Raw genomic sequence first — 27,083 nt, 5'->3', positions numbered from 1 at the left:
TTAGCTATGATTTTTTTTTTTTTTTAAATCACCTATCCAGCGGCAGAAGCTGTGGGCACAGCCAGGAGGGGGAGGCCAAAGGCAGTGGCGGTGCGTTTACACTGCTCGCACGGAACAGGCTACAGCCAACGAACGCTTCAATTCGGAGATTAGTCTGCCTCTAGCTAGAGGAAGCGGAGGAAAGAGTGGGGAGTTTGGTGGCAAGAGATTTACCAAAAGCGGGGGTTGGTGGGGTGGAGAAGAGACACAGTGGAAGGCTGAGGCCTCCAGTTCCGCGCTGTCTGTCACCAAGACGAAAACGCCTGGAACCCGAGCACAACGACGCCGGGAACAGAAACTCCGAGCGTCCGAGGCCTCGCGTCTGGGCGGCCGCGCGGGTTTACTCACACGCCGCTCTGAGTGGTTTGGCGAACGTCACACGTGACTCCCCGGGCCTTGCACCCCTCCTGCCGCCGCGGGCGCCGCGGGAGCTGCGGGCCGAGGACGCTCGGCGGCCGCGGGAGGACTGAGGGAGGCGGGCGGAACTTGTAAAGGGAGGGACCACCACCAGCACCGCGTCGGCCCGCGTCGGCCCGCGCCGGCCCCGCGCCCCGAAGCCCCCACCCCCACCGAGATCGCGCCTCAGACCGACGGGAGGGCGCGCAGCGGAGGGGGCGCTGTGCAATAAACCCGGCGGGGGAGGGAGTCTGGCTCTGAGGGGGCAGGATGGGGTCTGGAGGAGGGTCTGGCTGGATTCAGACTCCTGCACCCGGCGCCGCCGCGGAGTGAGGGGAGACGGAGAGAGAGAAGGTGGCAGAGTGTGCGCGCGTGTACGTGTGTGTGCGCGTGTCTACAGGTAGCAGTGGCGGCGGCGGGGACCGGAGCAGGGGACGCAACTGCAGCCACCTCCCCGCCTGTGATTTTTGGAGGCGATTGCTCACTTAGCTGAGGATCTGTAGCCCCGGGAGATCTTCTCATCCTCTCCATTTCCAAGCTTCATAGGTAGACACCAGTTTCAAGTGTGTGTTTTGGGTATTTTATTTTTAATTTTTTTTCCTTCTCCCTCTAAATCTTCTCGGAAATTCTGCATATTGAAGCAGGTGGCTCCTGGTACGAAATCTCTGGATACATTTGGCTTGCCAAGTTTTGCTCTTCGCTGTCCCCTCCCGCTTACAGAAGCATCTGTGGTGCTTTTCTTTTTGGATTTACATGCAGGAAACGTATATATGTTTATATATCGACCGCATAATATATAAATACATATACGCGTGCCCAAGCGCCTGGTTTTCGTCTCTCCTCCCCACGAAGCGGAATGTTTTGGAGTCGATGGATAACAAGAACACTATTAACATTCTTTTGAGCCTATTTTTTAAAAGGGGGAGGGAACGCGAAGAATTGTTTAACATTCGGCCATCGTTTGGCTGCACACTAAGCACCACGAAGTATTTATGGTTGCAGATCAGGTGCAAACGGGGCTTAGAGAGAAAGGTAAGGGAGCTTCCTGCGTCCGCCGAGCTCCGGCGTTTACCTTAATCCTGGGGATTGCCGAGAACTTCCTACTCCCTGCCTCTCCTTCGCCTTCCCCACCTTCCACCCACCCTTCTCCGCTCCCCCTCTTCTGTAAACTCAACCCTTTTCCAATCCCTTTGGGGTGGGGGTGGGGGGTGCTGAAGGTGTAATCGTCTATTAGAGTTTAAATGCGTCTCTCTTTCCCAGGCGAGTAACTGAGTTTTCCAATCGCCTTGCTGGCGGTTTAGGAAATGAAATTTTGTCCTTTATAAAAAATAATGCTACCTAAATAAGTGTTTTAAACATCTGCAGGTGCCAGTCCCTCACCCTATCCTCTGATGAAAATAAAAGCAATAAAAAAATAATGAACTTTGCTAAACTGGGTGTTTTTTTTTTTTTTTCAGCGTTGGGGTTCATGGAACCTCCCAAACGCTTTTTTTTTTTTTTTTAATTTAAAAAGAAAGATGACCAGCAAACAAACCAATACCTCAGGAGGAGTCTACAGCGGAGGAGATTCGGCTTCCGTTTCTGCATAAAGCTAATTCATTTTACTTGGAGGGTAATTTACCAGAGTTGAGCGAGACGAAGCCGTGTCTAAATGAGTACATGACACCAAATTTCCTTTTAAATCCACCTTTTACACCATGGCCAGTAGCTGTTTAACTCTCCCGTTCAGGGGGCACGGGTTTCAGACCTGACCTTTTGGGAGAGCTGGGAACTTCTCATTTCTTCTCTTGTCCCTCTAACCTCCCTCGTCCTCCGCGCGGCATCTCTAGCCCTGGCTGTCAGTAAATTGCCCGTTTTGCCCACCCCCCCTGGTGGGCGTTCTCTCCCCCACTCCACTCCTGCCCCCTCTGTCCTTTCTTCACTGGCGTCTTCGGAGCAGATGCATCTTCTTTTTTCTCGGGCTCACTCTCCCGTGCCCCCTTCGGTACCCCCACCCGCGGCTCTGCACTTGCCCCAGCTCTTCCCGCCGCTCCTCCCCGCCTCCTCGCGACGGGTTGACCCTGCAATCCCGAGTCTCGGCCTGTGGGCGGGCGGGCGGCCGGGCGGGGGGCGCCGCGGCTGCGAGCCGGGGAGCAGGCGCCGGCGCGGAGAGCGAGCCCGGGCGGCCAGCGCCGAGCGCGCGGAGCTGGCGTGAGGAGACGCGGCAGGAAAGGCGAGCCAGAGTGGGTGATGAGAGGCCGGGAGAGCCCGTCCGAGCCGGAGAGACCTGAGAGAAGGGCGCGAGCGAGCGTGCGGCGCGCTCGCGGCCGGAGCCCGGGCGGAGTGTAGTCGCCTCCAAAGCCTTAGAGCGGCGCCACAGTCACTGCAGCTCTTCACCCTAGAGCGGTGCCCTGGGACCACAGAGACCGACAGCATGGAAATCGGCTGAGAGGTACAAAAGAAATAAGGAGCAGATTACCAGAAAGCGGGGAGGGTTTCCTGGTGAAATACGGAGGCTGAGCAGATGGAGGAACAATGCCGCCTCCAGAAGAAAAACCCTTGCCTGAACCCTCGGCGGAGCGCAGGGGAGCTGCTTGCAGCCTTCTGCTCTGCCCAGGCCCTCCGGCGAGTTCTGGGGTTGGTTCCGCCTGTTAGTTTGACAGGGATAAGAAAGTTGCTCTTCTTCCCCACAACGTTTCCTGCGAGGTGGTTTTCAGATCTGTGTGGTTCCAGTCAAGATGTCACTCCCTAGATCCCCCGCGTTGAGCAACTAATATATTATGCATTATTGGGCAATAAACTCTCCTGGGAAGCAAGGTATTCCAAACATTTAAACCGTTCTCCACCGACTCCTGCCCGCCTCAACACAACGCCTTGTGAGTAGAAATGAAAAACCACCTGAATTTAAAATGATTTAGGTTGAGATTTTGCATTGGGAATAATTTCCTCCAGAGGAGGTTGTTAGCGTGTTATAGAGATGAGGGATATTACATGTCCAATATTTGATTCATTTGTGATAATTCTAAATCATGAACAGTTGGCCTCCACAAAGGTACTATTTCTTTTTGCATTTCCAGGGCCATAGTGGTACATGCAGGACTTGGGAAACATGAATTTGGATAGTTAACCCTGTATCTGTTACTCTGCATTTTTATAGGTAAAATACTCATGTGCCCTCTTTTTATACTTAAACTCTGGTAGACAATTTTTGCTTAAATCAATTGAGTTGTCACGCTGTACATGAAAATTACAGGATCTTAATGCATTTCTCACAATTAATTGTACTCAATTATTAATAGGATCATAGATATTAAAATGTCACTGAGAAAGGGTATATGTACCTTTGTTTGAGTGTAAAACCTACAAAATGTCTCAGCATTTCCATCAGCCATTGTAACCTAGCAGAACACAAGGGTTTTGAAATGAGCTCATAAGCAAGGGCCGTGCATGTATTTAAAATATTAAATGTTAAACGCAAAAACATTAAATTTACTGTGCCTTTGGCAGAGAATGAATCTAAGTCTCCTTGCACTGCAGAGTGATTGAGTGATTCACAGAGAAAGTGGAAGTTAATCATTACTCAGGCCTTCTGATTACATGGTTTGATTAAAAGAAGTAACTGTTTTCTGTAAGCCTGCTATTCTGCAGTTAGTCTTCCCAATCCTCTTAACATAAGCAGAAATTGAGGGAGTCAATCTTTGAGCAGATTCTACTAAGTTCCAGTAGTGTGGGGTAAGAAAAGCTTCTTTAGTTCCCCTCCTTCCCATTGTCTTCCTTCTTCCACCCCCAAAGTACTTGCTGTCAATCTTTTCTTTATTCCCTCAGTGGAGTTTTATTTTGTGAAATTTTCCACTTCTATTTAGTAATAACATATTTTCAAACATAAATGTTTGAATGGCTTTGAAGTTGAAGGTGAAATACACACTTAACAGAAGGTAGGCTGAGAACTCCACTGGTTTCATTTGCAGGGTATTGGAAGAAGGCCTGATGACCCTGTGCATCCCTGGGTGACTTTCTTGGATCACTCTCTAAAGTCTCTTCCAACTCTGAAATTCTTATATTTTATTCCACTTTTACTATTTTCACATGGTTATCCAGGGGCAGGATCTACATATCCCTTAAAATTCCATTAATTTAGCCATTTAGGGTTTTCTTTATAGGCTGATACAGTAGCTAGAACTAGAAAATACAGTAATAAATGTAAGATCTGAGTTTTTTTCTAAAATTTTTCACATAAATTTGAATGTTATCGGTAACTTTTTCTGAGACAATAGTAATACAGATATAGCTATGAGTGACACATATCTTTCTGGGTTTCCATGTGTTGAAACAGTTTTTAACGTAGTAATGATTTATCTCGATAATTCTTTATTATTTTTACACAGAGGAGTTATTTCAAAAATTACCAAACTAATACTAATTTGTAGTTTTTATAAGCAAAACAGAGAATTAACAGTAATATTAGAAACTGCATTTGTTTAACATATACCTTTGCCATGTTTTAAAGGTTTATTTTTTGAAGTGAAGTTTGCAGTCTGTTTTCATCTTATTGGACTGTCAATAGGAAGATAGGATTTTTTAGTTATGTTTTAATCATTTGTAAATGGAATCACCAGTCCAGTCGTCCAGACTTATTATCTCTGAAACATAGGGCTGGTCTTGTAGATGTCTTAGTAACATTGGCCAGTGGTTCCTTATAGATTACATGCCAAAGTCCACAACCCTAATGACACTCAATGCTTTTCACAATTCATTCTTCAACTTCCTTATGTAGATCAAAACACTCTCCTCCTGGCTGTCCTTCTAAATTTACTCTTTAGTCCATTCACAAGACTCTTACTTACTATTTTCCCCAACACTACATACCATTTTAGGATTTTTTGGTTTGCTTATGCTGATCTTTCTTTATTGGTCCATTCCCTGCCTCCCTATCCCACCCATATACACCAGTGATAGGTTAGCCAAATATACACCAATGATAGGACAGGAAAACATTTTCATTCCTTGGGTGGTCTTTGCTCCGTCATGCTCCTTCCTTCCTGAACCCTTACTCTGAGCTCCCACAGCACATTATTTATGCCGGGAGTAGCCCACCTTTCACACTTCTGATGATTGGCTTTCTCACTGCACAGTGAACTGCCAGAAGTCAAAAGCCATGCCTGATTTATCACGTCATTCAGAAATGATAGCTTAGCATCATGTCAGAACATAAAGTCTACCATAAATGAATAGTAAATGTATTATTTATAAATGTATTTGGCTATGAAGTAACAGAAAACTTGGCTAACAGTGGATTAAGCAAATAAAGCTTTATTTATCTCACATAAGAAAAAGTCAGGAGAAGATAGTTGCTTAAGCATTTAATAAGGCTTCTTCTATGATCTCAGAACCTTTCTTCTCATGGGCGCAAGGTCACTGATGTGCCTCCAAAGTCGTGTCTGCTTGGGGCCCAAATTGAGTAGAAAAAGATAACAGTATTCTAGCTCGGGATTTCTCAGCTTTGGCACTGTTGTCATTGTGGGCTGAATAATTCTTTGCCTTTGTTATGGGGGAGTATACTGTATACTGTACATTATAAGGATGTGTAGCAGCATCCTTGGCCTCTATCCACCAGATGCTGGTAGCACACCCCACCTCCACCTCATCATCACTACCCAAGTATCTCTAGACATTGCCAAGTGTCTCTGAGAGGTCAGATTGTGTCCCAGGTTGAGAAGTATTGCTCTGAAATCAGAAGGAGGGAAATTCTGTTTCCTCCTCTCCCCTACCCCTTTTTCTTTTTTTTCCCTGCATTAGGGTGGTGGTGAGGATTTTTGGATTTTTGCTTAGTAAGTAGCAGAGGACACATGATGAGATTTAAAAAACAAGTAAGAAGGTAGAGAAGGGGAAGGGGCCAAAACAAGGTTCCTCTGAGCATTGTGTCCTTTTTTTATGGTGTGAACTTTCTCCCCATAGCCTTCCATTCTCCTATCACTGCCAGACTGTGTCAGCTGGCTACTTCTAGGTAACTGAGAGGTTGGAAGATAGATTTTTAGGTTGGCATTTTACTACCCTCAACAAAATTAGAATATTCAAGAAAAGAAGGGAAAGTGGATTTGGGTTTGAATACTTAAGTGTTTGCCATGATGGCAGAGTGAATGAATATGTAAAATTTTTCTAAATACTTCAGAAAGGAGGAAGAGTAAACACAAAATAAACAGCCATCAAAGAGGGTAGATATAATTTTTCCACATGCTAAATGTTAATTAAGTAACTAGGATAATACTGTGATATTTTTCCTTTTGATGATATTTTACTTGGAAAATAAATGGGCAGAATGGAAACATATTGTGCTTCATAACATTTTTCTCTACAGACAGCATCCCTTCTCCTCCAGTCTGTTGAATAAAGCAATAAAGATTGCTATTGATACTTACAAATTATTTAGTAATCAATCATGTGAGAGATGTCAAAAGAAATAAAAATGTAGCTCTGTTGTTTTAATACTTCTTTCTAACTCTTGTATTTAGAAAGATAACACATGCTGGTGAAGGCAGTAGGTAAAATAATGAATTCTTGTACAGATGTGTTAGCATGGACTATAGGAACTTTAAGTTGGGTTGCTTATCTACTTACCAATAAGTTCTATTGGATTCTATCACAGGAAATAATTCTGACTTACAAAGATATATTAACATTGCTATGGATGGCCAATGATCCTGTCTGATTGATTGTAATCTTTTTTCTTCCTACCCTTGTTTATATTTTCTCTAAGTTTGTTGAATGCAAATTTTTGCTCAGCTTTGTATAGAATATAGAAATATAAAAGATGGTACCTGTTAGGAAGCTTTTGCCTGCAAGTAACAGAGTACCCAATTAAAGGCTTTAACAAAAAGACATTCATTATCTCACAGAACCAGGATTGTGGAGGTGTGCTGATCCAGGACAAGAGTTCAAGATGTTATGGTTCTGGTACAACTTTACTGTTAATCTCTTGACTCTTTATCTTGGAAAAAAGATAATATGGTTATCACAGAGCCAAACATCACCTCTTCTCACAGCCCCACTCAAAGCAAAAATGAGAAAGCCGTCTTCTCATGGATATGTCTCTTTTTATCTAGAAGGAAACTTTTCCCAGAAGATATCAGCAAACTTCCCTTTATGCCTGAATGACTGAAACTATGTCACATTTCACTCCTAACTTATAACTGGCAATGAGATAGTGCATTGTACGCTTGTTTTTGATAATCATGGTTGGACCCTAGAGGACTGGAGGAGAGGTCTGTTTTCACTGTGGACTTGGCTGCATTACACAAAAAGTCAGAGCTCTGTTAACTGGGAAGAAGAAGGCAATAACTATCTGGGGCTCCTAACAGGTAGTTCCACAAACAAAATGCCTGTCCTTCTCAAATCTCTTAAAATATACAATGCCTATATGAAAATTAAATGCATGAAAAAAATAATTATATGGTCTTTAAATCCATGGTATAAATGGTATACCTTTCTGGCTGCATGCTTCTGATGTAGAATGCATGCTTTCATGATGTTACAGAGTTTTTTTTTTTTTTTCTTTTTAATGGAAACTGAATAATTGGAAAATGTAGGAATGTGTCCTGCATAAAATTACAAATACTAATTTATACTACATTACATGTCTAAATTAGAAACCCAGCCTTGTCAATGTCTACCTATCTATATTATCATATAATGTAAACCATAGTTAAATCAGAGGATGTCCCCCTTACCAAACAGATCACGTATCCTCATCTATGTTTGTCATATGATTTCACCATCATAATTCAGAGGTAATATGAGAAATGACTGAACCCTTTAGCCAGTGACTCTCATAAAGAAGGACTTCATATATGCTTTGCACAAATAAAAATTACTTCTTTGTTTCTGATAACGGTTTATTTACTTGAGAGGCTCAGGGGAGGGATCTAATTTTCAGCTCACATACCAGTGAACATCTCTCTCATTGAACATTATGACTCATTTTTGTAAACAAGGGAAGCTTTATTTTCATTCTTTTGCCTGACTTCATGGAAGCTGAGAGCCAATTTTGTGCTCAATTGAAAAAGATATCCTTAATCATCTTCTTTTACTCTGCTTTATTATTTGGATTCATTTTTGAACTTTAACTTTGTTTCAAGATTTGATTGTTTTGGAGTTTCTTTTTTAATCAGAGCTCCTTCAAGTTATTTTTTTGGAAAGAGAAAGAATGTAATGAATAAATGCACAAACAAATGAGTGCCATCACATGTCACTCAATACATGTCTTTTTTTCCTGAATGAATATATGTTTGGAAATTAGACAATATTATGTTTGGTAAACTGCTGAATTTGTGGCATGAGAGGAGCAATAGGTATAATATGGTGCAATAGGATTTCAGGGAAAGGAGGATTTCAGGGAAAGGAGACAGAAGTTATGCTTGAGTTATTTTTATGGAGATACATATTGTAGTTTGCAGACAGGTGGGAAACTAAGGCAGTGTAGGTGACATAAAATATGAATAAATTGAACTCATTATATTTATTTTGCTCTGTGAACCAATATCAATTGTGTCTCAATTTTTTTCCCCTCCAGTTTTAGAATTCTAATAACCTCATTGCAATAACTCTTTCTCCGGTATAAAGGATCCAAAATCACAATGTAAAAGAAACATAAACTAGGAAAAGAATGGGTTTGATAATTCTCTGTTTCACAGCAACTTTTGTGATGAATGTTGGTGATCTTCTTGGCTTACCTTCAGTATGTTAGAATGTGCTTTCTGAGCATCTCATCATTCCATTGGCAATGCTCTATTTTCAGGCTCCATGCCTAGAGCTGTTTACACCACAGCAACCACCTCTGAACTGGGCTCCTCGCCTCCAGGGAAACTGATTTTTGAATCAAGCTTAAAATGATAATTAGTAACTCCATCTGTGTTTAGGGTCAGGAACAGATGCTTTTCCTTTTTCCTTTAATGGAAGATGTATTTGAAAGTGGAAATAAGTGAAATAGATTTTAAATAGATCGATATTGTGGTGGTCACTCCTATGTCAGGTGATGACCGTCATGGGACTATGCTTTCTAAGCATCTACCTGAACCCTCTTATCTGGACACAGTTCAGTTAAGAGGTAGATGCTTAGAAGATTTATTTCACAAATCCATTGTGAATTCACTGTGGTTCACAGTAATGAGTCTAAGGGACTGCAAGTTCCTGAAGCCTTTCCTAGGGAATTAAATGTTTAATTATATTTAATAACCATATTTTTGCTCCAAAAATTTTGCTCCTAGGGAATTAAATGTTTAATTATATTTAATAACCGTATTTTTGCTCCAAAACCAAGGAGCACTGATTCTAGGACACTGCATTTTCTGCACACTGTGGAAAGAACACTCCAGTTTATTAATTCCGCAATGCTTCCCGACTACTTAGAATTTTTACTTTATATTTCTATAAAGAGGACTTTTAGACAAATAGATTTCAATTTTTAACATATATCAATCTTTTACCTGAGTAAAACATATAATATTAGCAAGATGCATTGGTTTAAGAATTTAAAGAATAAAAGAAATTTAAAAAATTGTATCCTATTCAGAATCTCTTCTGAATCATTTTTTCGACTTATTCATATCCATGTTTTTTCCAGAGAAAATAGTCTGCAAGTGTTGGTGATGCACTATTTTTTAAGGGCTCCACAATTGTCTTCAGAATTTAGTTCCAAGCAACTGATACCTTCTGAATGATTTGATGCTGGTGTTTTGTTGATTTTACTAGAATGTGACAACAGAATATTTTCAATCAACAACCAGAACTCATATGCCTTCCTTAAATTGTCCTAAACTGTCAGGAGTGGTGGTTGTCTGGTCATGATAAGAAGAATAGAAACGATTTTCACATATATAGTATATGGAAACAATGTCTCCACTACTGCTTGGCCATAAGGAATTATAAAACCCATCCTGATTTCAGATATGTTAAAGATGTCAGAGTCAATGAAATATGGCAAATTTAATTCTACATGTATCCTCATTTTTTAAACAAACTAATGCAATAATGATAACTAATTAACCAAACTAATAATCCCCAAGTAGTTAGATAAGAGAAATTATTGCATAATTCTTAGAAAGTATGATTCAAATCGAATTCTATCTTCTTTCCCTCTATTTGCCCTCCAATTATGCAATATATGAAATATAGCTAGTCTTAAGAAAAGAAGTAATAGTTGGATGAAAACAAACAGAAAGAACTAGACCAGGAATGAAGAGAGCTATGTCTGTGGGGCAGATTCTCTAATAACTCTCTGTGATTTCTCATGATCCCTTCACTCTAGACTTTGGTCTCGTGTTTCAAGTGTGTGGTTGGACTAATTAAAATGAACATGTTTCCTGGCTCTAAAATCTGTTTGGGGTAAAGATAATCAGAAATGAATAAAGTCCATCATAATATATTATACATTTTAAGTTAGTATCATATAAATACGTAACAGTGGAGGGATGTACTCTAAGCTGGTAAGCTTAAAATATATAACATATATTGTATAACTGTAAGATTTATTGTATCCTGTGTGGCTTTAATATTTTACATGTCTTGGGAGACTTGTCCATACATATCTTACTTGTTCTTTAAAATAACTGTTAAAGCAATGCAGAAGATTCAGTAGATCCAGATACACTGGATGAGAAAGATTACTAAATAAATCACAGCCAAATAGCGGATGTAAAAGTGGGAAGAGGCATGAAGAAAATGCGTTTTCCACCAAGAACAAAGAAAACTTATGCAAGGAATTAAATATCACTATATATAAATGTTCTGCTTAAAACGAGTCATCAGAAAGAAACAAGAGAAAACTGACAGGTAAAAACGAAGTTTCCCTTTTTTATTTTATCATTAGTGAACCATATACTACTGATATATATATATGAATATATATATATATATATATATACTACATATATATATATATATATGAATAAAAGGAAGAGAAGCCTATGGTTGCATCAGTCAGGATCAGTCAGATGCTACTATTTGTGGATACATCTTGACAGTTCTTACTGTGCAATTCCACAGACAACAGTGTTTCTTCCCTGTATTGTATTTGAAAATTGCCACTGCTCTTAAGTGGTCAGAAAGCTGGGCACTTACTTTCTGATGAATAACAAGCTCTCCAGAGGTGTGCCACTCTCCTTTCTCTTATTGTAGCTGTAGTCACTACAGAGAAAACACTGTGTTGTTTCTCACCTACATGCTTTGCTTGAAAAGTAAGTTGATTGATGGATCATGAAGAAAATTCTTTTCTATTTTGGCTAGATATTCTTGAAGTTCTCTCTTAATATAATTAAGGTATCAAAAACATACAGTATTATTGAAGTAGGTTTTTATAAAATTATGAATTAAATTATTTTTATCCTCTACTTGGGTTACTTTTTCCATAAGAAAAATATTCAAGATACTAATTTTTTAGATTGAGAGTACTAATTACTGGCTCAGTCTTAGACCATTAAATGGGTTTCACAGATTATATTCATATTGTAATCACATCTTTATGACTAAATGGGGAAAATCACAAGTTTTGATCTAAGGTGATTTGTAAAACATATTGTACAAAGGAATAATTTATTTCTAAAACTTTAATAAATTTCTAATGGTCTTTCCAGCTGAAAAGCTGAAAGGACCATAGTGGGTTTTAGATAACATAGGCTGACTTCCTTAATTTATATGTGACAAAACTGAAGTCCAGAGAAAAAAAATGATTCGCTTGTTTATGCAATGGTAGAGCTGGACCCTGATCTTCACATAATGCTTTCATACATCAGTTTTGGTTAAAGGGCAGTAATACATATATCAGCACCATATATTTTGTATATAAGTTACATGATTACATAATTACTAGAATTTTAGAAGTATAGGTAATAATCACCAGAAACGATAAAGGAAAGGGGAGTTGTATTTGTAAGAAGGTTTAGTGGAGGAGGTGTTATTTAAAGGCGATTAGGATATGCGTACGTAGAGAAGAGGGAGCAAGCATTGCTTGCATAAAAGCAATGAAAATTAAGACTAAGACAGGCAGCAGAGGCAGTTGGCCATTCTAGATTCTTTCAAAAGTAAACACACACATTGAGAAATATCACTGTAGGAAGCAAAGAAAAATGCTTGTTGAAATCATACATCTTATTTTGCATTCAGTATTTTGGTTTAGGACTTCTGCAGATTAGAAATACCAAGTATACATTTATTTTGAATAAATAGTCCTCAGAAAAATTGGTTCATATTACTCATATCAGGAAGAATTTGCTTCTACTAAAAATAAATTATTTAAAATGGAAAGTATGACTTTCTGAGAATGTCTATCCATGTAACTGGTTGATACAAAATCAGCTGAGATTATTTGATTCTTGTCATCAAATGAGAAGATTGTTCTTATCACAAGCCTACCTACATATGGTTCTCTAATCCAAGCACTCTTTCCACAAGAAATACTAGAAACGTTCTGCCTCACACAATATGTCTTCTTTTCCATGCTCCTTTTCAACATAGTACTCCAAGCAGTCCTTCCAGATTTGCTGATTGCAAGACAAAATGCCTATTTGCTTAAGGGAGAGGGAATTTACTTGGTGCTAATCTGTCTTTTAATGCCCGTTGGTCATACTCACCATCACTTAAAACATTTTAACATTTTTAAGGTCTAAAGGGGAATTTCAAGAGACATGTATTCCTTTGTTTCTACTAAATTCTGCATAAAATCAATACTACCCTCCTGACTCTCCTTGAAGCCACTCTCCTTAAAAACAGCAGCTCATCCTGGGAGTCAGTGGCTAGAATAACCAGCTCCTGGAGATTAGGGAGGGAGTCATTCAGAAGAGCATAAGTGTGTTTTCTATAGAACTCCATAAACGTGGCCTCCATAACTTCTCAAGAATAGGTGCATTACAACTCTTCCAGTCAAAATACACTGGGAATAGTCCTGGTATTCTGTTTAGAATGTCATTTCCTCACCAGTCCCTTTAGAACTCCTGGGAAGCCTGAGATTTCACAGAACAGCCACTCGTGGGACGCTCTACCATAGAGATCTGAGAAAAATAAGAGCAGGGGGTGGTGCTGCTGTAGGGGAGAAAGAAGATAAAATCACTGGAAATGGAAAAATTTGTTAGGAAGAGTATAAAGAGCCATCTTTAGCATTGCGATGTCTTTTATTTATCCTGCTATGCTCAGATTTGCAAAACTGCCATATGTATACACATATATTAATATGTAAATGTGTGTCTATCTACCTATCTCTATCTGCTTATCTATCTAATTTAATTGAAAATTATAGTTGGATGATTGATATAAGAAAAGCTGAGAAGAAACAATCACTTTTCTTGGAAAAATTGTTCATATTCCATATATTCTGCAGATGAGAAAGTGGGAAAAACACTAGAAAACATGTCACTGGCCACCGGGAAAATAAATCTAGCATTTATCTATCAGTCCTTATATACTTTTTTTGCTTATCTTCATGAATATTGTTTCTTTCACCCATTTCCAACTCCTGATTTCCTGTCTCTTGACCCCCGTATCCAGTCAACCACCTCTTTTACATGGCATCCTTCTGTACCTGAATCCATAACCCAAATTCAGAATTTTTCACTGTGCTTTTGAAATGTTGCAAAAGCCTTCTAAATGCAAATATCAGCAACCAATGCTCTAGTATGAATAAGTTTGTCTGAACATTTCCCCCACTCATGGGATACTTGGCTAAAAAGAATAAAACATAAAAAAAGACAAATGTTGATGGGGAAGGCCAGGAAGATCAGTTTAAACCATGATCATTGCCAGTGAGAACAAGCCTAGGTTTATGCCAGGTGCTTACTAGGGAGGCCAAGAGGCAATCTCTGGAGAGGGTTGGAGATTGAGGAATTTGGGTCTGCGAAAGGGGCTGACACAAGTGAGCAAGATAAGGGTCGGGGGGAACTCTTTCTACATTATTCTTTAGCTTAATAGGTGGTACTGCTGCTAAGTTCGTATTAAAATTCATGATTCTGTGTGGACTTCACCTTTCTTTGATTTAGTTTTTCTGTCAGTAAAAAATACCCTGAGAGTAGTCCTGCTAGTCTATTTTGAATGTCATTCCTTCACCCGGCTATTCTAAAACTCCAAAGAAGCATAGGGCTGTTATGGGAATAAACAAAATAATATAGCACTTTTGCCTGGCACATAAAAAATGTTCTGAAGTGTCTGCATTATCACGAGAACCATCCATATATAAACACTCTGCTTACCTGCTAATAGCCATTTATGACATATTTTTGAAGTGCTGGCTTGGACATGGTGCGAGGCACAAATGAAAAAGGCAAAAATGAGTCAAACACTATCTCAAATTGTGACGATCCTTCTTTTTTCACCTAGAGTTTTAGAAGTTAAGAAACAGTGTTCTACATCCATGTTTTTGCTAGTGCAGGGGAGGTCGGGCTGCTTTTATTTCACTAGCACATGGAAGGAGGGATAAAGCATTTAGAAATGGTGAAATTGGCAGCCTTAAAAAATTCAAGAACTCTATCAGCATTAGAATGTGAAAACATTTGAGTCATAGGCTTGCTAGGGAGTGAGTATTTAATAGGTGCCTTTGTACAATCTCCAAAGTAAGCTGTATCATTTTCTATACATGCTTAAATCTCTTAATTACAAAGCAACTTTAATTATACATAAAGTGTGCCACTTCAATCATGTTTTAATCACACATAAAAAAATTAAATTTGTCCCAAAGTTATTTTCTGCATTTCAATTCTGATTTTTATACTCTGGCATATTCTGTACCAAAAAATTGCATTAAGCTAATGTTTATGCTTGCACATAATCCCACACTTTCAAGGCAACACTTAAAATATTCAGAAGAGCTTCACAAGAGGGAGTAGTTTAATTCTGTTGTTGACTCAGAGCCATTGTTCTTCACAGTTACAGCTCCGCTGGCATAGGCTACATATGGTCACTTGTTTTCTCAGTGTACAGAGTGATAATGCATTAACATTCCGGCTGGTGGTGGAGGCTATGCTGTGCTTTAGAGAAATATAGCAGGGAAGATGTGCTGCCTCTTGGGCAGGAAAGAGGACAAGATCAACATGGGAGAGCCTGCAGATTGCTGTAAACTAATCATTGTGACTGTACACTCTGATGTCTGACCTAGAAGTCAGATCATTCCCTTATGGAGTCTAAATTTTAAACATTGGCTGCCTGTGAGTAGGACTTACGTTGAAAGAGTGGTCATCAGAGAGAACTATGGATCACAGCCACAGAAGGAAGTTTTGCCAACTTCCTCCACCACTGCCATTCAGAGGTGCTGTTCTGGACCCCTCAGTTGCCACTTGGAAGAGACTCTTTATGATCCCACTTTTGCTCTAATCACTGCTATGTAGGCCGCAGGTCAAGTGGAGTAGTGGGCTGGTGACTGATGGCCCTGTTGAGGTTCATTAGAAGTAGTACTTAAGTACTTTCTTAGGTCATTAGTATTCAGCAACAAGATGGGGGATTTTGGCTTGGGTTTAGTGAACATGACTTTTAGCTTTTGCAATTTCCTTTGGTGTATATGAAGTGAGGAAAAAAGGTCAAAGAAGATACTAAGTATCTGTGCCTACCCCTCCCTATAAAAAACCCTCATCTCTTATCTAACATTATTCCATGTGGGATTGTATCCCAGGAGACATTTCCAGTTATGAGGGCTTCTACCTACTTTTTCCTACTTATCTGGGTTACATCTGTGTTGTGAATAGAAAAACTAGTACTAATGGCAGCACCAGAGGGAGCCACTTACACATGCTTTTGTTTCAAGCAGTGACAAAGTGACAATAAGACTTAAAATGCAGAAATATTAAGATTTAATTGTATTTTCTGAAAGACAATGGCAGAAAAGTAGATGATATGTAAAATCTGTTAGCAGCAATTTCAAATTATGGGGCTAGTAGCAACCACTTTATTTCTCCCACTAGAAGTATTTGTGAATGGTATTTGCCTGGCTGCAATCCAGAACGTAAATCATATTTCAAAATGTAAAATTGTATTTGGAGCAAGAAGTATTCTCTCTGATCCTGGCATTGTTCCTCTGCAGAATACTATTAACAAGTTTGCATGTTTGAAACCTATACCTGTTTACTGCTTTTGTAATGTTAATGACGCTACCAAAAATAAAGAATGAGGAATTAAGACTAAAACTTTTTAGATGCCCAGCCAGTGCTGAAATATAATCTGTCTTACTCTGACACACACACACACACACACACACACACACACAGTGTGCACCCATATTTGCACAGGTGGTTTTGTTGTAGAGCATTAAAACTAGGATTGCTGTAGGGACATCAGGTAAGCTTGCTCTTGAGTATTATAATGGGGTTGAGAGAATTAAAATACCTAAAGGAAAATAGAATATATTTATCTTTATTGGCACACTGACCCTTTTTTATGAGGAAATAGTCAAATGCATAAAGTTCTGAGTGAAACTCTCTTAATGATCACATTGACAAAATATTTCAAGAAAATATATTGATTCCAACTTCTTGGAGGGGAGATTTCTAGCTCTTCTCTTGTTTTATCTTGGCTGATTCTAAACCAAATTATAAAAACATTGGAAAGGAAGAATTGCTATAGTCCTTCTTTGAACAACAACAAAAAAAAGCTGTTCTTAATAGTGGTTAGCCTTCCTCCACCCTGCTTTGACAGAGTCAGGTATATCCAATAACATACAATCACAAGAAGGGATTCTATAAAATGAGATGATCTCCTTTGGCTCTGTACTGGTAGCTTTTTGGCCTGATTGTGATAAGGCCTGCAGTGTGTAATGCTGACAACAAACGCTTTCTTAGGTCTCTTTCCATGTTAACAGTAGTTCTCTTCAAGAAAGTACTTGATTAACTGTGGTTTGTGCTACAGATGGAAAGGAGTTGTGCTTGACTCCCTGGCGATATTTATTCTTCTTTCTTTGTAAGAGTCTTTCCTTCTCTTTCTGCCTTGCCCACCCTAGCCAACCTGCTGCCCTTGCGGACTGCCCATACCTTTTGTGAGGGAAGTGATGGGCTAAGGGAGTTGAGGATGCAGTGTGACTGTGATCTAGTGTCCTTCTGCCTGCAGAACTTTTAAGAATACAAATTTTCCTTTGAGACAAGGAAGTTCATATTATCTTTTTGTTTTATGCATCTATCCCTCCATCTACCTATTTTATTTTAATTTTAAAAATGAAACTTCTCAGTCTAGAAAGAGAGACCATTACTGAGGAAGGGATCTACAGCAATTTTGTTAACTTCCAAAGCTCTGGAAGACATTGATTATCACTTCCTTCAGGAGCCTTGGCCCCCAGATGTCTAGAGAAGTCCAGGGCTGGAGCAGCAGTTCAAACTGGAAACCCTGGAGCTAAACATATCAGGTGATTCTGGCTACCCCACGGGCAAAAAGTTTCAAGAACCTTCTTCTCCCTGGAAAAGGAATGAGAAAGTTAGTAGCAGTGGTTGTGGTACAACAGGTGACCAGTAAAGGCACAAGAGATGATGTGAGCTTTGTACACACAGATAAGGTGCCCCTCGCATGTGGTTCCACAGTATAGCGATTATCATGTCCGCTTTACACACAGAAGATCCTGGGTTCAGGAAGATACTCTTTTTTTTTTTTTTTTTTAGATGGAATCTTGCCCTGTCGCCAGGCTGGAGTGCAGTGGCGCAATTCTGGCTCACTGCAACCTCCGCCACCTGGGTTCAAGCGATTCTTCCGCCTCAGCCTCCTGAGTAACTAGGACCACAGGCACGTGCCACCATGCCCAGCTATTTTTTTTTTGTATTTTTAGTAGAGAAGGAGTTTCACCGTGTTGGCCAGGATGGTCTCGATCTCTTGACCTCGTGATCCTCCCGCCTCGGCCTCCCAAGGGAAGATACTCTTAAAGTGCCTTCAAAGCATCGTCACACTTTTGTTGTATTAGAATGTGAACATATGGAAACAGGAGTGGAAGCCCAGAGGGAGTGGGGCATATATGGTACCTAAAATAATCATCTTCACATCTTGTTGTTTCACTCTATGTCTGCAAGTAAACTGGCAGCTGGGCTGCTGACTTAACAGAAAGAGGATGCTTGAATATTGATTTGAGTGTGAGAAAGGAGATATTTATTATATAGTACTCTTCTTGGTAGTATACAAAAAGCTGGGAAGGGGCATGGATTAGAGAGAGTGGGGGCATGGATTAGAGAGAGTAGAGGGCATGTCTCCTGCTCAGGAATGACTAAATAGCTAACTTTGAAATGGACTGGAGAAGAAGCAATCCTCAGGGAGCTAGGAAACCAATGGACTTAACTAAGGGGTCAGGAGTCCTTTCTTTGTAATCTGAGAATTACCGCTATGCTTTGTTTAGCAGAGGGCACATTGAGGCTTCAGTTTGCCACCTCAGAACCTGAGTTAAGAGACTAGAACTACATTGTATGATATGCAACATCTCCATGGTTAGTTTGCCTTCCTCTATTTTGTGTCCCTTTGTGTTTAATAGTAAAACTCTTGAAAAGAAAAGGACCTGAACATCAATGTCTTTGGGGAGAGAAAGGAAGGAGGATTTGAGGAGCAATATCTCACTTTGGAAGTCAGATCTGGAGAGGCAGGACCATGAAAGGTGAAGTAGGTGGTATTAAGAAGGCCCAACAGAGTCTAGAATGACAAACAATAGGAAAGAGATAAGAAAGGATCCTGGGACAGAGCAGAGAAGAGGCCCTAAGATGTCCACATATGAGTAACGCGTCAGAGAAGTCCACCTGAAACCCCTAAACAAATAATTGAAACAAGAACCCACACTAAGATGCAGATGGAGACAATAGGGCAATCAAAGAGGCAACAGCCAAGTGAGCAAAACTTTTCCTTGGGCTTTGATTCTTTATCAAGCAAAGTCAGAACATTTGCAGTGATTTGAAAACCGCATTTGCTTTTTGAGCTAATTGTTATTAAAGGGTGATTTCAATTAGTTAGATTTAACATTACCCCATACTAATTGTAGCAACTCAATGGTATATGGTTAAATTCAGGACCTCTGAGCAAGGCTTTCAGCAAAAACCTCCCTTGTTAAGTGCAAAATAGGCGAATTTACAGCTCCTGTTATATAGGGTTCACGATTTACATCTAAGATGGCAGGAAGTAGGAAGGGGGATAATTTAAAGCAACTGACAGGCATTATGTCTTTCTCTGATCCTTATTTTTAAAGTTCTCAACAAAGAGTTTAGCAGTATGAAGACAAAACTCTCCCAGAAAAAGTAGGATGGAAAGAAGCTTGATCCTCCGCATAGTACACTGGGACTGAAGTTGGATGATGTAGATATAAGGGCAACCAGGAGCAGCGTCTTCCTCGTGATTTCCACTGTGTGAGTTGTTTTCTTTAACTCATATTTCTTTTACTTTCGATTTCCTAAAAGACTTCGTGTTTCAGTTAGTTCAGAAAATACTGCCTTTGATCACAAAGCTGACCCCTGCTACATATAATCCTGAGGCTCTTTCTGGTAAAAGACATGTAAAAATACATGTACAAAACGAAGTGTTTATTTCTTACTTAGATATCATTCCAGAGCATGTGAGCAACAAGATTCAAAATAAGAGATGGGAGACATATAGTTGCAAATAATATTTGTATTCTTTAGAATTTGATATGATTAAATGGATACTGGTATGGCCTAAGCACAAAGATTTCGTCACTTTAATATATCTAGTTAAAGTGAGTCTAATGAATTTTGAGAGCGATATAAAGAAACCCAAGTATTTATTCTGAGATCTTCTACAAATATGTTTTTGAAAGTTTATATAAAATAAATCTTTATAACATGATCAAACTATAATATTTCATCTGCCTGTATGAATTCAACTCTTATGTTCAATAATAGAAATATATGCTCTTATAATAAAATTAAAATTTTTTGAGAGTATAAACTGGTAAATTTGGAAATCCATTACTTGGAATTAATACTGAATGTTATTTCTTCATAGAAAATGATCTACCTTTTTTGTATTAGGTATTACATTTGACATATTCTTTCATGTCTCAAGGTAATGCTAATGGTCTCACAAATTACATTTGTAATTAGTTATTCAGGCCATTAAACTTAAATACACTGCAAAATTTCAAGAGAGTTCAAAAAAGTATAAAATGAGTTAAAAATACATTTTCTGATTATCTTTTTTTAAATGGTCTTTTTCAATGTTAAGACTATAGAATTAAATAATTATTTTTAAAACTCACTGATTAAAACTATTTTTAAAATGTGTTGATATGTGATGCTTGAACTCAATTCTCTAAATAATCTATTTACAAAATAATAATGATTTTCTATTTTGCTTAATTATCTGATTCATATAAGCATTTTTACTCTAATGGAAATAATAATTTTCTTTATAAAATTAGTAATTCATATTTTGTTATCATTATGTGGATTTAAACACTACTGGAAAATATTATCAGACTCTAATAGGAATTATTTTGAGTTGCTTAATTATCATATACTACACAGAAATATAATTCATAACAGATTGCTTGCAGCAATGACTTGCAATTTCCAAGATATGATGTTTGAGTCTCTATCAGTTATATAATTCTTTTGTAACTTATAAATAGTTCTTGTACATGTAACTTGTGTAACAGATATTATAATACAAAATGTAAAGGGAGTGCGAAATGTGAAACATTAACTATGTTCTTTAGGTGTTTCATATCTTCTTAAACTAAACTTTTATGTAAATTTCCTGCCTCCGTATTCTTCTCAGATTAAGTTTTACTCATAACATCTTGTAGATTTGATTATTTTTATTAAACAAGAAATAATAATTAGAAAAAAACAATTGAGCAGAAAGGAAGAAAAAACAGAATTCTGTCATCACAAGAGAGCTTTTATTTATCCTTTCTTTTTATTTATGTGTGTGTGTGTTTGTGTGTATGTGCATAGTATTTGAAAGTATATATACATAAATGTAAAATATAATAGTATAACACAAAGATGGTACTTTAATGCTCTTGTCATGTTTGTTTCATATATTAATATGTGAAGTATTAGAAGATATAATTACAATATAATTAGAAGATATAATTATTATAATTAGAAGATATAATTAGTATAATTAGAAGATATAATTAGTATATAATATGATTTAACAACTTACTGCTTGAATTTTTTTGTTTTCAGTTTTTTTTCTGTAAATTACTAACTGCATATTTCAATGTGCAGTTGTGTGATTATTTTCTTAGGATAAATTATTAATTGTGAATTTTAGGAGTGAAAGATGTACAGACTTTAAATTCTTTCAATATATGTTCCCAAGGTGCCTTCCATAAAGGTCATAGTCCAGTGAAATGTCTCTGGTAGAAGTTTGTTGTGCCCTGTGCAATACAGTTGATACATTCTTTTTGATATTTTACAATCCAGTAGGTATGATCTTTCTTCTCATCACCTAAATTGGCAAGTCTTTGATAGCTAATGATATAAAACATATATATGTATTTACCAAATGAATTATTTTATTTTATTTTGTTTTTTATTTTATTTTTTATGAAAGAAAGAAAGAAAGAGAAAGAGAAAGCGGGAGAGAGAACAGGAGTCTTACTCTATTACCCAGGCTGGAATGCAATCTAAAAATAGGTATTGAAAACCTCTTTTATGCCGATAATTGTGCTTAACAGCAGAGACAGGAAGGAATAAGGGAAGAAAATAACAAACAAACAGCCAACCAATATTTCAGTTAAGTCTGTGAAATGCTGTGCAAATGCTGAAGAGTGATTTACTTCCAATTATGTGGTCACTTTCAAAATAGGTGTAATGTGATACTGAGAAAAATGTATGTTCTATGGACCTGGGGTGAAGAATTCTATAAATATTCACTGAGTTTACTTGTTCCAGGTCTGAGTTCTAATCATAGATGTCCCTGTTAATTTTCTATCTCGTTGATCTGTTGAATATTAACAAAGTGGTGTCAAAGTCTCCCACTATTATTGTGCGAGAGTCCAAGTCTCTTTATAAGTCATTAAGAACTTGTCTTATGTATCTGGGTGCTCCTATATTGGGTGCATATATATTTATGATCATTGACTCCTGTTGTTGCATTGATCCTTTTACCATTATGTAATGTCCTTCTTTGTTTCTTTTAGTCTTTGTTACTATTAAAGTCTATTTTGTCAGAGATGAAAGTTACAACTCCTGTTGTTTTTTGTTTGTTTGTTTGTTTGTTTTTCTCTCCATTTGATTGGTGAGTCTTCCTCCAGTCCTTTATTTTGAGTCCTTGTGTGTCCTTGCTTATGAGATGGATCTGGATACAGCGTACCGAAGGGTTTTGACTTTTTATTCAATTTGCCTGTCTGTGTCTTTGATTGGGGCATTTAATCCATTTAAATTTAGGATTAATATTGATATTTGTGAGTTTAATATTGTCATTTAATGCTATCTGGCTATTTTGCCCATTAGTTGATATAGATTCTTCATTATGGAAATACTGTTTACCTTTTGGTAAGTTTTTGGGATGACTGATACTGGTCGTTCCTTTCTGTGTGTAATGCTTCTTTCAGAAGCTCTTGTAAAGCAGGCCTGGTGGTGATGAAATCTCTGAGTGCTTGCTTGTTCACAAAAAATTTTATTTTTCCTTCATTTATGAAGCCTGGTTTGGCTGGATATGAGATTCTGGGTTGAAAATTCTTTTCTTTGAGATATTGAATATTGACCCCCACTCTCTTCTAGTTGTAGGGTTTCTGCTGAGAGATCTGCTGTGAGTCTGATAGGCTTCCCTTTATGGGTAACCTGACCTTTTTCTCTAGCTGCCCTTAGAATTTTCTCCTTTATTTCAACCCTGGTGAATCTATCGATTATGTATCTTGGAGTTGCTCTACTTGAGGAATATCTTTGTGGTGTTCTCTGGATTAGCTGGAGTTGAGTATTGTCCTGCCTTACTAGGTTAGGGAAGTTTTCCTGAATAATATCCTGAAGAATGTTTTCCAGCTTGGATTCATTCTCTTCATGACATTCAGGTACACCTATCAATCATAAATTAGGTCTTTTCACATAGTCCCATATTTCTTAGCGACTGCTCATTCCTTTTTACTCTTTCTTCTCTGATCTTGTCTTCTCATTTCATTTCATTAAGTTGGTCTTCGACCTCTGATATCCTTTCTTCTGCTTGATGGAGTCAACTGTTAAAACCTGTGCATACTTTGCAGCGTTCTCGTATTGTATTCTTCAGTTCCATTAATTCACTTATATTCTTCTCTAAATTGTCTATTCTCGTTATGATTTCGTCAAACCTTTTTTCAAGGTTCTTAGTTTCTTTACCTTGGGCTAGAACATGTTCTTTTAACTCACAGAAGTTTCTTATTATCCACCTTCTGAAGCCTAATTCTGTTAATGGAACGCACTCATTCTCTATCAGGCCTTGTTCCCCTGTTGATGAGGAACTGTGATCCCCTGTAGAGGGAGAAGAATTCTGATTTTGGGTATTCTCAGCCTTTTTACGCTGGTTTCTTCCCATCATTGTAAATTTATCCACCTGTCGTCTTTGTAATTACTGACTTTCAAATTAGGTCTCTGAGTGGACGTCAAACTTGTTGATTCCCAGTGCTGAAATCTGAGCAACCCACTGCACCAGCTAAAACAGCGGCATTAAGATTCGTGGTGCTTTTCTGCCTGGGAATCTCTGGTCTGGCTTCCTTCTTGAGTCCCTTTTTTTAATCAGCTGAATGGGTGACTCTGCCTTCCCGGAGCTCTAAACGTCGACCAGAAGGGGACCCAGTCCCATTTTCACTGCACCGAGAACTGCTGTGCTGGTCACAAGAATCATGCTGGTGACTTGTGGGGCTCCTCCGCTGGGAATCTCCTGGTCCATGAGCAACAAAAATTCATCTGAAAGTGTGGCGTCCTCTCGTTCTTTGCGCTTTCACTGGGAGCTACAATCCTGAGCTGCTAGTAATTGGCCATCTTGGATCTCTCTCCCTACCAAATGAATTTTGAGATTAATCTAATTTTTCTAATCTACTGTCTGTGTATTTTGTTTATGTAAACACATTGATAGGTCTTTTTTATTGTTTCTTTCTTTAGCATCAAGCTTAGATTCTGAGAAGCCGAATTATATACTTATTAACCCACATGTTCTTTAGATGCCTTTATGTCTTGAGTTTTTACAATTACGTATTTTTCTCACCCAAAATGTGTTTTGTTATGAAGTGTGATACAAGGATCTAAACCAAACTTGTCCAAATCACAGCCAATGGGCCACATGGGGTCCAGGATGACTTTGAATGTGGTGCAACACAAATTTGTAAACTTTCTTAATATATTTTGAGGTTTTTTTGAAGTTTCTTTTCTTTCTTTCTTTTTTTTTATTTCTCATTAACTATCATTAGTGTTAGCATATTTTATGTGTGGCCAAGACAATTCTTCTTCCAGTGTGGCCCAGGGAAGCCAAAAGATTGGACACCCCTGAATATGGTAGTATTGAAGAACCCATCTTCACACACTAATTTGAAATGCACTTTCTCATGTACAAAATTTTTACACATAGTTGAATCTTCTGGACTTTCTATTCATTGCCATTGCTCTATTTATTGGGTGAAAATGATACATTGTTTTAATTTATTATATATTTCTAATGCTTTTATAATATCAGGTAGTACAAGCCCCGTGCATTAATTACTCCTTTTTTTCCAGATATTTTCATACTATTCTGCCTACTGTTTCTTCTAAGTGGAATGTAAAATATTCATCAAGTTAAAAATAATATAATTGTTATAAAAATTAATAAGGAAATGTTAAATAACCTTGCACTCTTGAATTTCAGAATCAAGAACTTATTTCTCAATTTTTTTCAAATCATTTTTATTAAATACTTTTTATTTTGAAATATTCTTAAATGTATAGAAAAGTTATTTTTGGATGTAATCCTAAAATTAAAATTTGCAAGAGTACAAATGTCTGTTTTTAAAGCCATTTAAAAGTAAGTTGCCCATCTTTCCTTCAAATATATTAGTGCACATTTCCTGCAAATACATCACTTCAATTTACCAACTTCCTTTAGGATATACCCAGTAGTAAGATTGCCAGATCATATGGTATTTTTATTTTTGGCTTTTTGAGGAGCCATCATACTGTTTTTCCATAATGGCTGTACTAATTTACATTCCTACCATCAGTATACAAACCTTTCTCTTTTTCTTGTAGAGACAGGGTTATTATCAACATCTGTTATTTTCTTTTTTTTTTTTGTCTCTTTGATCATAGCCATTTTAACTGGGGTGAAATGATATCTCGTTGCAGTTTTGATTTGTATTTCTCTGATGATTATTAATGTTGAACACTTTTTATATACTCATAGAATGAGTTTGAAAGAATTATTTCCTCTTCAAATTTTTTGGAATAGTTTGAGGAAAATCAGTATTATATTTTCTTTAAAAATTTGGTAAAACTTAGCAAGGAAATTATCTGGTTCTGGACTTTTTTGGTGAAGATTTTTACAATTACTGATTCAATCTCATTACTTAATGGGCTGTCAAGTTTGTCTATTTCCTCAATATTCAATCTTGAAAGATTGTATACTTCCAATAATTTATTCATGTCTTCTAAATTTTCTAATTTGTTGGTGTATAGTTCTTCACTATAGTCTCCAGTAATCCTTTACATTTCTGTTTTATCAGCTGTAATGTTTCATTTTTCATCTCTGATATTATTTGGGTGTTTCTTTTGTCTTAATTAGTAACACTAGAAGTTTATCCATTGTATTTATCTTCCAAAATAAAACCAGCTTTCTATTTTGTTGATTGTTTTTGTATTCTCTTTTTCATCTCCATTTTATTTACTTTTGCTTGGTTGTTAGTATTACTTTTTCCTTCTATGAATTTTGAGTTTGGTTTGTTCATGATTTTCTAATTCCTTTAGATGCATAGTTAGGTTGCTTATTGTAAGTCTTTTTCTTTTTTGATATAAGCATTTATTGCAGTAAACTTTTTTCTTAGTACTACTTTTAAAAATATTGCATAGGTTTTGGTATGTGATGTTCCCATTTCATTTGTTTCAAGGAATTTTAAAATTTTATTGGCAATGTGTTCATTGACCCATTGGTTGTCCAAGACTATTTTGTTTAATTTTCATGTATCTATGCAATTTCTAAGGTTTCCTTTTATTATTAATTTCTAGGTTTATTCCATTATGGTCAGAAAAGATGCTTGATCTGATTTCTATTTTTTTGAATTTGTTCAGACTTGCTTTGTGGCCTAAGATATGGTCTCTCCTGGAAAAGTTGAATATGCTGATGAAAATATTACATATTCTTCAGCGTTGGTTGCAATATTCTGTAAATATCAGTTGGGTCTATTTGGTCTAGAAACTCTAATTTTTTTTCTTTTTATGGTTGAGTTTCTGTCTGGAGGACCTGTCCATTGCTGAAAGAAGCACATGAATGTCTCCTACTATTAGTGTGTTACAGTCTGTCCCTTCCTTTATATTTATTAACATTTGCTTTATATATTTTGGTGCTCCAATGTTGAGTACATATATATTTATAATTGTTATACCCTCCTGTTATATTGACCCACTTATTATTATATAATGACCTTCTTTGTCTCTTTTGATAGTTTTGGACTTGCAGTCTATTTTGTCTGATAAAAGTTTAGCTACTGCTTTTTTTTGGTTTCCATTTGCATGGAATCTTTTTTTATTCCTTCACTTTTAGTCTATGTTTAACTTTATAGGTGA

The 27,083-nt window shown here is 37.6% G+C and overlaps 1 protein-coding gene across 10 annotated transcripts in view; it reads left to right on the top strand.

Annotated features, from left to right (window-relative positions):
• Positions 1-750: 750 nt before the first annotated feature.
• The window catches only part of NLGN1 (neuroligin 1), a 907,355-nt gene continuing 881,022 nt past the window's right edge, over positions 751-27,083 (top strand). For 3 of the 10 annotated variants that reach the window (XM_064378637.1, XM_064378634.1, XM_012466685.3), the window contains exons 1-2: positions 753-1,467; positions 19,580-19,736. The gene's annotated coding sequence lies outside the window, so the exon portion shown is untranslated. Of the gene's footprint in view, positions 1,468-2,778; positions 2,867-3,069; positions 3,291-19,579; positions 19,737-27,083 lie in introns of those variants that run through there. The other 7 variants (XM_064378635.1, XM_064378628.1, XM_064378633.1 and 4 more) reach the window with 6 other exon arrangements.

The sequence above is a fragment of the Aotus nancymaae genome, unplaced genomic scaffold (assembly GCF_030222135.1).
Source record: "Aotus nancymaae isolate 86718 unplaced genomic scaffold, 86718_ANA_hifiasm-v0.15.2.pri h1tg000019l, whole genome shotgun sequence".
NCBI lineage: Eukaryota > Metazoa > Chordata > Mammalia > Primates > Aotidae > Aotus > Aotus nancymaae.
The sequence above is the reverse complement of the archived record's forward strand: the minus strand, read 5'-3'. Positions and strand labels throughout refer to the sequence as shown.